Source organism: Marmota marmota, unplaced genomic scaffold (genome assembly GCF_001458135.2).
Source record: "Marmota marmota marmota unplaced genomic scaffold, marMar, whole genome shotgun sequence".
In the NCBI taxonomy this organism is placed as follows: Eukaryota; Metazoa; Chordata; class Mammalia; order Rodentia; family Sciuridae; genus Marmota; species Marmota marmota.
The window spans coordinates 436,122-447,829 of NW_025999977.1; positions in this window are offsets into that span (position 1 = coordinate 436,122).

An 11,708-nucleotide genomic window follows, 5' to 3' on the forward strand; every position below is an offset into this window, starting at 1 on the left:
GATAAAACACCAGATCCATAGAGCAGGAAAGGAAGACACATGAGCAACACGAAAAGACAAAGGAAGAAAATACCACAAATAAATCAAGACAACAGATCATTAGAAGAATTGTAATATACAGCAGAAAAAAAGGACAGAGAAACACTTCAGGATATACATGGTTAAAATGTTTCGGGATCTCAAAGAAGACATAAGAGAACAAATACAGGCAGTGAAAGATCACTTCAACAGTGAGCTACATAAACAAATCCAAGAAGCAAAAGATCACCTCAACAGAGAGAGAGAGATTATACAAAAAAAAAAAATCTTTGAAATGAGAAGAAATAATAAAACAGATTTAAAACTCAAATGAAAGCATCAGCAACAGAGTAGACCACTTAGAAGATAGGACATCAGACAATGAAGATGAAATAAATCATCTTAAAAAGAACATAGACCACACAGCGAAAATGATAAGAAACCACGAGCAGAACATTCAAGAAATATGGGATAGCATAAAAAGACCAATTTAAGAGTTATTGGGATAAAGGAAAGCATAGAGGTCCAAACCAAAGGAATGAATAATCTATTCAATTAAATAATATCAGAAAACTTTCCAAACATGAAGAATGAATTGGAAATCCAAATTCAAGAAGCCTACAGATCACTGAATGTACAAAATCACAAGGCACATTATAATGAAAATGCCCAACATGCAGAATAAGGAGAAAATTTTAAAAGCCACAAGAGAAAGGAATCAAATTATATATAAGGGAAAATCAATTAGGATAATGGCAGATTTTTCAACACAGATCCTGAAAACTAGAAGATCCTGGAACAACATATATCAAGCTGTGAAAGATAATGGGTGCCAACCAAGAATCTTGTATCCAGCAAAATTAAGCTTTAGATTTGAAGATGAAATGAAAACCTTCCATGATAAACAAAGTTAAAAGAATTTATAGCTAGAAAACTGGCACTACAAAACATACTTGGCAAAATGTTTCATGAAGAGGAAACAAAAAACAGCAATGAAAATCAGCAGAGGGAATTAGTACAGTAAAGGAAAGACTAATCAAAGAGGAAAACCAACTCAAGTAAAATAACAAAAATAAACAAATATGGCTAGAAATACAAACCATGTCTCAATAGTAACCCTAAATGTTAATGGCGTAAACTTACCAATCAAAAGATATATGCTAGCACATTGGATTAAAAACAAAAAGACCCAACAGTATGTTGCATCCAGGAGACTCATCTGATAAGAACTGACATACACAGACTGAAGGTGAAAGGGTTGGGAAAAATCATACCATTCACATGGACTGTGGAAGCAAGCAGGGGTTTCCACATTCGTATCAAATAAGGTAGACTTCAAGCAAAGGTTAATCAAAAGGGATAAAGATGGACATTACATACTACTCAAGTGAACCATACACCAAAAAGACATAACAATCATAAATATATATGCCCCAAACAATGGTGAAGCTATGTTCATCAAACACACTCTTCTCAAGATCAAGAGTCAAATTGACCACAACACAATAATCTGGGGTGACTTTAACACACCTTTCTCACCACTGGATATATATTCCAAACAAAAGTTGAATAAAGAAACTATAGAACTCAATAACACAATCAATAACTTAGACTTAACTGACATATACAGAATATTTCAACCTGCATAAAGGGATACACTTTCTTCTCAGCCGCACATGGATCCTTCTCTAAAATAGACCATATACTGTGCCACAAAGCAACTCTTAGCAAATACAAAAAAGTAGCGATACTATCATGCAATGTTATCAGATCATAATGGAAGGAAATTGGAAGTCAATGACAAAATAAAAAATAAAAATTTCTCCATCACATGGAGACTAAACAATATGCTACTGAATGAACAATGGGTCACAGAAGACACCAAGGAGGAGATTAAAAAATTCCTAGAGGAAAATGAGAACACAGACACAACATTTTGAAATCTCTGCAACACTATGAAAGCAGTACTAAGAGGAAAATTCATTGCATGGAGTTCATTCTCTAAAAGAAGAAAAAGTCAACAAATAAATGACCTCATACTACATCTCAAAGCCCTAGAAAAAGAACAACAAACCAGCAGCAAAAGCAGTTGAAGGCAAGAAAGAATCAAAATTAGAGCTGAAATCAATGAAATCAAAACAAAAGAAACAATTAAAAACTTGACAAAACTAAAGTTGGTTCTTTGAAAAAAATAAATAAAATTAACAGACCTTTAGTCACGCTAATGAAGAGAAGGAGAGAGAGAACTCAAATTACCGGCTATCTATTTTAAGCCTCAGGCCAACATCATTCTAAACAAAGAAAAATTGAAGGCATTCCCTCTAAAAATTGGAACATGACAGGGATGCCCTCTTTTCACCACTTCTATTCAACATAGTTCTTGAAACACTGGCCAGAGCAATTAGACAAATGAAAGAAATCAAAGGGACATGTGTAGGAAAAGAAGAACTTAAATTGGCACTATTTGCTGACGATATGATTCTATACCTAGAAGACCCAAAAAGCTCCACCAGAAAACTTCTAGAACTAGTAAGTAAATTCAGCAAAGTAGTAGGATATAAAATCAACACCCATCAATCAAAGACATTTCTGTATATCAGTAACAAAGCCTCTGAGAAGGAAATGAGGAAAACTACCCCATTCACAATAACCACAAAAAATAATAAAAATAATAAGATACTTGGGAATCAATGAAAAAGGCGAAAGATCTATACAATGAAAACTACAGATTACTAAAGAAAGAAATCAAAGAAGACCTTACAAGATGGAAAGATCTACCTTGCTCTTGGATAGGCAGAATTAATATTATCAAAATAAACATACTACCAAAAGCACTATACAATCTAATGCGATTCTGATCAAAATCCCAATGGCATTCCTCATAGAAATAGAAAAAGCAATCATGAAATTCATCTGGAAAAATAAGAGACCCAGAATAGCTAAATCAATCCTTAGCAGGAAGAGTAAAGCAGGTGGCATCGCTATACCAGACCTTAAACTATACTACAGAGCAATAGTAACAAAAACTATACTACAGAGCAATAGTAACAAAAACTATACTACAGAGCAATAGTAACAAAAACAGCATGATATTGGCACCAAAAGAGACAGGTAGACCAATGGTACAGAATAGAGGACACCCTCAGGATGCACAACGCCACCTACTGGAAGAGAAGAAGACAGAATTCTAAGAGTGCAATTTTTCCCTTCTTTCCTTTTTTCTTCTTATCTTTTTCTTCTCTCCGTTCCTTTCTTTTTTTTTATTCCTTTCTATCTCTTTTCCCCCTTTTTTTCCCTCTTCTTTTCTTTTTACTTTTCTTCCTCCTTTTCTTCCTCTCAACCTCCCAAGGTTACTATTTCTACTACATGTAATTTACTAAATGCAAATAGGTGCTTGTTTCTATGCTTCTTATTGTCCTCCCACATACTTAACTACCCTAAAATACCTCCTGTCTATTCTCCTGCTAATAACCCCCATCATTAGAGTTCTCCTCCAGAGTAGCTAAAATATATTAACCCCATACCTTCACATCTTTCCCCCTTAACATAACATCCTATGCCCGACCCTCAGTTCTCTATACGCCACCAGAAACTGAATGTCTTTTATGAAACTAATGAATATATTTTAAATAATAATTGAATCCAACATCTCTAGACATAAAAACTAACTATAAACGTATTAATAACAAAAACTAGCTCACAGATGATGTATAGTTGATATTGGGAACTGTTAACATTGTCTCTCATCACAAAGGAGAGATCTCGGAACTATACAAGAGCAATACAAATCTACAGGAGAAAAACAATAACACAACAGTCACACAGAGCTGGAAAGAAATGTGAGCAGCATGAAAAGACAAGGAAAAAGCACCACAAACAATGCAGGACAATTCAACATTAGAAGAGGTAACCCAATTTCTAATGAGTTTAAGTCTCAAACTAATAGCCTATTTACTCCAGTTCCATCAAAGTACAAAAAAGTTTAAACAAAAAAATTATAAAACTTTATGAAAGAAAAAAAAGAAGAAAAAAAAACACCTTACAGTTGCAAACTGAGCAGGCATTAGAACTAGACTCAAATATGGTAAAGATGCTGGAATTACACTTTAGGAAGATAAGAATGTTCTGAAGATGAATTGTGGTGATGGTTACACAAAAATTAAAGGTACTTAGCCACTTAAAATGATTAAGGTAAATTTTATGTTATGTTTATTTGTCACAATAAAAAAATGAAATCAAGGGGGAAGAAATGAGGTATAAAAGCATGAAAAGACAGGGAGGAATTATAAACGCATATTGGTAAGTGGGAAAAGTCATTCTGAAAAGGCAACATACTATATGGTTCTAACTATGACACTGCATAGACAAAACTGGAATAAGTTTTAGTGAGAATATCAGGTTTGCCAGCATTTGAGAGGAAGGGAGAGAGGTGTGAATAGGCAGAAGGGATACAAGGGATTCCTAGTGCACTAAAACCATTCTGCAAGATATTTTAATAGTATTACTCTGTATAATACAAATGTCATTATTCATTTGTCAAAACCACAGAATGTACTAAACAAAGAGAGAACCCTAATATACACAATGGGCTTTAATTAATAAGGACATTAATATTGGTTTACCAACTGTAACAAACATTCTGCAGTAATACAATAAGGGAATAGGTGAGGAAGAAAGGGGTAAAATAGTTAATTCTGCACTTTTTGCATTTTTTTACAAACATAAAACTCTTTCCCAAAAAGGCATATTATGTTATTTAAAAAGGATAAAACATCTGGACAGAGGACTATAGAGGAAATAAAAGATGGGAACAACATTCTAAACAAACCAGACCTAATAGGTTGGACACAGAGACAGATGGAATAGAACTGAGATTCCAGATTAAATCCATATATCTATGGCCAAGGGATTTTCAACAACAGTGCTAAGATCATTCAATGGAGAAATAGTCTTCTCAACAAATCATGCTGGGTTATCTCATACAAAAGAATGAAGTTGAACTCTTTCTTAACACCATATAAAAAATTAACTCAAAATAGATCCAAAGCCTAAATGTAAAAGTAAACATTATAAAAATCTTATATCAATTACCAGCGAGGGAAGCCTGCAAAAAAAGTGACAGTCTCTACAGGCTATGAGTGTTTGGTGCCTGTGAGGGTGGCAGTGTGTAGAGCAAAATAGGAAAGAGTGAGAAAAAACAAGGATGGATGGTTGTCTGAGGTGCAGCCTGGCCAGAGACTCAACAGACAGTGGGAGAAGGAACAGGGCTCAGCCTTCAGTACTTTGCCTTCATCTCTGCTGACAGGGTATCCCCTCCTTTGCCAATAAGGTGAGATGCTAATTGAAACGCAATCTATGGAGGGAATGCATTCATTTCTGGTTGTTGTATTTTAAAGTCACAGACAGACAGCTCTCATTTCTAAGGAACCGGTCATTGATTACCAAGTTGTGGGTGAATCCTATGTTTATAACCTTCACTTTCTGACTTTCCATGGTATAACCTTCTTTAGGCAAGGTATGAACCAATGTGATCTCATGACAACTCCTGCTACAACTTACTGTTCCTTTCAATATATTTACTGTGTTGGGAACACAGCGATAAGGGTGTGGGTGGTTGGTGTGGAAGACTAGATAAGTAGGTGACAACTGGCCCTTAAAGGAGTCTGGGAACACTAGAAGTGACTGTGCCTAAATAAAGTGAATATAATATTCTGAAATATCTGAAATGTGAGCCATGAACAGCATCACCAGCCTCCTGAGAAAAAAAGCTTGGTGAAGAATTACCCTCCATGGTTTCTACTCCCTACTTTCCACTTGAGCTGATATTGTAAGCCCCTTATTGAGGTTGGGAATGAGGTGGCAATAGCTGCACATTTCTCCAGTGCATATTCAGGAAGAACTGGGAAGTGCAGGGTGGTTGGAGTTCCCAGATACAGGCATAAGAGAACAGAATACAGCCCAGAAGTGCCCTGTGGTGCTAGCCTTCTCAGAACTCAGAAAAGAATGGCCTGCCTAAAGCCCTCTGGTTGCAGCAGAAAGTTGGAACAAGAACTTTTTCCTGATGTTAGATTCTTCCCTTCCCTACTACCTCTCCCTTAATTTTTGAAAAAGGACTATACACTGAGATGTAGCTCTAGGGTCACTAGAAGGAGGTCTGACAGTCTGTATGTATGAATGCAAGAATGTGTACATGTGTTCATTTGCAGAAGTCCTGACACCAATTCGGGCACTGTAAGCCTCTTCATTGGCAGAGACTTGGCATTTGTTTTCTAATTTAAGAGAATAATAGGCCTATCCTTAGGGAGAGATTTTAGGTAGGCATTTTTTCCTGTTGGCATCCTCTTGTTTGGGTTGGTGAAAGAGGGAAATGGATAAGGGATTATCTCTAATCGCAATACAGCTGTCATTTGTGCTACACTGAATTTGTGCTACTGCATTCTTGTAGCCATCTTTCTTTTGACTGCAGCAGTGTTTATCAGTAGCTCAAAATGATCTATTTGATGCAGGGGAGTAAAACCTTTTTCATTTACAAAAGAAAAAGAGGGCTTAGGTTGTATGTTAGTGATAGAACAATTGCCTAGCATGTAAAAGGCCCTGGACTTGATCCCCAGACCAGGAAAAAAAAGAAAAAGAAAGAAGGTACCCCCCGACACACAAACACACACAATGACAGCTATAGGATAACTGGGCTACATCTTCAAGTTCACATGATATATTGTTTTGACACAGAAGCCTTCTTACTCAGTACAAAATGACAGAAGGCCTTAAAAAGACAATGAACAATCTCCAGAGGAGTGAAATGGAAGTTGGAACATAGGAACAGGCAATGGGGACTCAGGTACCACAGTGTAAATAAAGTGATAAGTTGTAATTAAAATACTGATTCCCTAATCATTCTGGCAAAGACCCAGACTTCCTATTGTCTTTACCCTTTCAGTTGCTTTTAGACTTTCCCAGTACATACAAACTCAAGAGTCAAAAGCAGGAATTATATGTTAGGCTTCCTAACAGGACCTGCAGCAGCTACTACTGTTCCTTTACAAGAGTCAAACAGGCCTGTAAATGTAGTATATATGGATACCCCATCCTAGAACTAATCTACAGGGATTTCCCAGCATCCATCCCTTCAATATCCAAAAAAATATCAAAATACCAAAGTGCATTTGTTTCGTTTATATCAAAACATCTTTCCCTGTCCTATCCTCCAATAGGACCTGCAAATGGCCTGCAAGTCTATTTTAACCTATTTTCCCAATAGGTATTATCCATTTTCTTCCTGTCTCCCTTTGTGTCCTCTCTACCCAGTCTCCCATTCATTGATACCTTCAACTACGTCCCAGGAAGCACTTTTGTATGCTGAGTTGGTGATATGCCTTCACTCCACTTCCTCTTTTGTTGGGTTTAGAGGATAATAGGAACTATCCTGTACTCTGCAATGCTGAAAGGCCTTAGTTGCAGTCTAAGAGCAGCCAGCCAGCCAGCCAGCCATGGCAGGAAGACATGCATATTTGGTTGCAGTTGAACTGCAAATGTAGTTACTCATAGAAACTGAGTGTAAGGAAATTTAGGACACTCTTCATCAGAATCTGAAGTAATCTCAAAGCACTCCTCCTATCCCTCACAGCTGTACTCTGGCTCCCTAACCAGGCCAGGAAGCTTGGTCTGACTCTCCATCCCTGGTGCTCCCTTGAAAAGGAACCTGTCCCTCACTAGTAGACCCAGAACCTTGGTATCACTACTCTGTGGAGGGGCTGGTTGTTAGAATGCCCAAACTGGTGCTATTGTGGCACTACTGAATTTTTTTTTTTTTTTTTTCAGAAACTCCATGGAAAAGAAATGTTATTCTTGGTCAGGGGGGTTGCCAAATCTTCACCCAAAAGGGAGCCATACCCCTGCAACAATTTCTTTTTTAGTCTTCTTTATACCCTGCCCATCTCCAAGCCAAAATATGGTCTGGCTTTTATCTTCCCATTTTGTTTTCGTCCTTTATTCTCCCTTTTTGTGTTCCATTTATTAAAACAGTTGCATATAATTAATTTTCATGAACTATAAAAAATTATTAATTAAAATAGACTAAAAGTCAATCTTAAATGGGGAGAAAGGTCTGAGGATGGGATAGAAAAGGACTTTTTGATTTAAATAAAACAAATGATGTGTTTGAATATTTTTCCGGGTACTGATGGGGTAGATGCTGGGATGTCCCTGTAGATTAGTTCCAGAATGGGGTATCCATGTACACTGCATTAACAGACCTGTTCAACTCTTATAAAAGGACGTTAGTAGATGCTGCAGGTCCTGTTAGGAAACATCATATAAAATTTCTGGTTTATTCTAAATGTCACCATGGAAGTCATTTGACTCTTTATCTCCTTTTATGGTTACTATACCTATCCAAGTCTTTTGGAGGAGGGGAGAAAAAGAGATTTAAAATAAAAATGTCTAGAAATTTCTTTCAAAAGGAAAAACATAGGGATAGGTCTTTGTAACCTCATATTTGGCAATAAATTCTTAGATGCCACCAAAAGAATATTTTAAAAAATAATAATAGATACATTGGACGTCTTAAGAAATAAAAACTTTCATACTTCAAGAGACCCTATATGACCAGGCATGGTGGTACATGCCTGTAATCCCCGTGGCTCAGAGGCTGAGGCAGCCTCAACAATTTAGCAAGGCACTAAGTAACTCAGTGAGACCCTGTCTCTAAATAAAATATCAAAAAAAGGACTGCGGATGTAGCTCAGTGGTTAAGCACCTCTGGATTCGCTCCCCAATACAAAAAAAAGAGAGGGCTGGGGTCATATGTAGTTCAGTGGTAGAGCACTTGCCTTGCACATGTCAGTGTCAGGCACTAGGTTCAATCCTCAGCACCACATAAAAATAAATATTGTGTCCATCTACAACTAAAAAAATTTTTTTAAAAAGAGATACTCTATATAAAAAAATGTTTAAAAAAAATCAAAATCTGCATATTATATATCTGACAAGGGAAACATATGAAAATATAACAATTCTTACAACTCAATAATAGACAAATAACCCAATTTTAAAATGGGCAAAAAATAAGCCAATCCCAAAAAAACAAAGGCTGAATGAATGTTCTCTCTGAAATGCAGATGCTGACTCACCATGGGGGGGGGGGCAGTTTGGCCACCTGATTGGACAGGGTGGAATGAGGGGAAAAGGGATGGGAATGGGAAAGACAGTAGAATGTATCGGACAAATTTCCCTACATTCATATATGAATACGTGACCAGTACAACTCCATATCATGTACAATCACAAAAATGGAAAGTTATAAGATGTACACTTGTATCAGCCCCACCAAAAGTAAAGCTGGAGGCTATAAAGGAAGGGTCCTTGTGTGAGAGTGCTTAATAATAATGATCACAAGAGTCACAAATTTGTCCTGAGTTAATTTGAGTCTGATTTCATAGACTCACAAATCTTCCTAACCTCCTACCTTGATGAACTTGATCCATTTTTCAGGGATAAGATTCTGAGTTACTGTACTCATGGTTTTCAGAGACTGGCTGAAATATTGTTTTGTGCTAATTATTTACAAAAAAGTAATGCTTTGCTGTCTTTATTGTCTTAGCATGATTCTTGCCCCACGTATGCCTTGTCCAGGCACCACCATCTGCCCCTGTAGAACTCAGGACTGCTCTGATGCTGAATCCCCTTAACTGTCCACACCCCACCTGATAGAGAATAAGGACTTTGGGTTACTTCCCCCAACTTAGCCCCCTTTCAACAGGAAGCAGTTTGGAGATGTTGTCGCCTATTTTTCCACAGAAATGTTATGTAGAAATCTACAGTAGGGAAATGTAACAGTAGTCCACTTTATCCTTTGAATATAACCCTTGCTACTCTGCCACTGCCACTTATTTTTTAAATGGACTTGTTCCTTTCTCTACCTCTCTCCCAGCTTTCCTAATCTCTTTCCTCCCTAATCTCAGGGGAAACAGGATTACCTTTCTTTCCCATCCTAGGCAGAGTTATCTGTCCCTGAGTACACACCCACCATAGAAACAAGTAATACAGACTTTAGGGATGGTACCAGAAGATCTTAAAAATGACTATCTCCCAAATTAACAAGTGAATTACAACTTCAGACAGAGAACATGTAGAATGTAGCCTTTGTGTCACCTCTTTAATAGCCCCCTGTTCCTACTGATGGGCAGAATCACAATCTTTGGGACAGGAGTCCCCTGTGTTTCTCTTTTGCTAGCAAAGCAATAAACCTTTTTTCTTTTTTTCAAAAAGAAAAAAAAGAGGGAGGGGGGGAGTTATATTCCATTATGTATAATATGTCAAAATGCATTCTACTGTCACTTTTAACTAAAAAGAATAAAAAATAAAAAATTTTTTTAAAGAATGGACAAAAGATCTAAATATTTTTACCAAGCAGGTATACAAATGACCAATAAGCATATGAAAAGATGTTCAACATCATTAGCCACAGGGAAATACAAATCAAAATTACAATGAGGTACCACTTCACATGTACTAGTATGGCTATAATCAATAAGTCAAATAACAAGTGCTAGTGAGAGTGTGGAGAAACTAAAACTCATGTACACTGCCAGTAGGAAAATAAAATGGTGCAGCCACTTTGAAAAACAATCTGTTAGGTTCTAAAAGGTTAAATATAGAATTACCAACTGTACCAGCAATTCTACTCCTAGAATTATTCCCAAGAGAAATGAAAGCACATGTCCACACAAAAATTTGCACACACATTGACAGCAGCAGCATTGCTAACAGACAAAGATGGGGAGGAAAAAAAAATTATGTTCATCAGCTAATGAATGGATAAACAAAATATTATTTATTTACACAATATATCATTATTCAGGCATAAAAAGGAATGAAAAAAATACATGCTATGTCACGGCTAAATCCTGAAAACAATTATGCTGTGAAAGAAGTAAGTCACAAAAAAACAAACAGTATGATTCCATTTATATGAAATACACAGAAGACACAAATCTACAGAGACAGAAAACAGAATAATGGTTGCTCAGGAGAATGAAAGATGGGGGATATTATCTAAAATGTACAATATTTCTTTCAGAAGTGAGGAAAATGTTCTAAAATTGACTATGATAATAATGGAACCTATCTATGAATATATTGAAAGCACTGAATTGTCATGTTAAATTGTGTGGTATGTGAATTATATGTCAATAAAGCTGTTAAAATGTTTTTAAATAAGACAATTAAGCCCTTGACATAATAGGTTAAAAAATCTAAGCAAACATAAGGAAAAAGTAAAATATGAAAATAAAATTATTATATTAAAAAGTGAAAAGCATTAGCATTAAACTTAAATTCAAGAGCTGCTTCCTTGGGTGAAAAATAAACACCTACCAACTCAAATCAAGAGGAAAATAAAACAAAACTAGAAATCAGAAATGAAAATAACTACATAAAATTGAAAAATAAAGAACACTGTGTTCAGTTAAAATTGAAGACTAATAACTCCATTATCATTAATTAGAAATCCTTCCTAGAAAATCACAAAGTACCAAAATGAAAGAAAAAGAAAGTGCATATAGATAAACTATAACCCTGAGAGGAATCCAGAGGCATAGTTTCACTGGTGAAAAAATTTCAAAACTAAGGGGAAAATTCATATAGATTTAAACCAATTCAGGACACAGACTAATAAAACATCCTAGGCCTTT